We start from the raw sequence: 1,044 nt of genomic DNA on the forward strand, positions 1-1,044 counted from the left end.
TTTTTTTCATAGCTTTACCTAAAATATACACAGACCCGCTATATATTTACCGCTTTTCCTTTTGGGCCCCAGTCTTTTATCAATCACTGTTTAAAAAGCAATTTTTACGTAACCCAAAAACCAAAAAAATAAGGGTCTTTTGCTCGAATTTCCCGGGGGGAAAAAACCCCGAAAAGTAACCCAAAAAGACTAAAAAACACCTTAGGAAAAACATCCCCCCATTCCCCCCTTTAATACGGGGGGCAGGCACACAGAGGTACGAAGCCCCCGGGCGAGGAAATATCCCCCGCCCCCCCAAAAAAGAGAGAGAAGGGGAGATAAATCTTCCCGGGGGATCCCTCCAGCCTTTTGACAAAATTTTTCATGTTCCTAAAAAACAAAATCTAAATTACACTGAAAAATCGTCTTTCTGCAACTTCCCTCAACCCCAAAGGAAAAAGTAAACCCCCACCCTTTAAAACTCCCCCCCCACACTCTCCCCAAAAAGGGGTGGGGTACCCAAGGGGAGCAAATTTTTTATCACCCCTTTTCCCGCACAATTTTGCAACTACATACACCAGACGCCCTAAAATAAAAACATCAAAACACCCCACTAATCAAAGGGCTCCCGAAAAACCCCCCAATGAAAAAAGCCACCCCAAAAATAAAAAACATTTTTAAGGAAAGGGGAAAAAACAAACACAGAAATTTACAATTCCCCCCATTAAATTTAACTCAAACCCACCAGGGATATATACACAAACGGGCATTTCCCCATGCAAAAAACCCCGAGAAACTACCGGGCTTCAACAGATGGTTTTTAATACCGCACCCCAAGGGAAAAAAACCCCCTTACACAAGCAAATCAACAAATTGCCAAAATACACCGATTTTCATAAAGCACAGCACAAAAAAAAGGTAAGACCCCCCCCAAAACAGTATCAACCCCTTCCCCGATACCCCATGGAACCCCTACACACCATATCAAAAACCAAAAAAAACAAAGGGGGGTTCCCGAAAAAAGCTTATCAATGGGGCGGAAAAAAATACGATTAAATACCCTCA

The sequence above is a fragment of the Penaeus monodon genome, chromosome 21 (genome assembly GCF_015228065.2).
Source record: "Penaeus monodon isolate SGIC_2016 chromosome 21, NSTDA_Pmon_1, whole genome shotgun sequence".
NCBI classification, from domain to species: Eukaryota; Metazoa; Arthropoda; class Malacostraca; order Decapoda; family Penaeidae; genus Penaeus; species Penaeus monodon.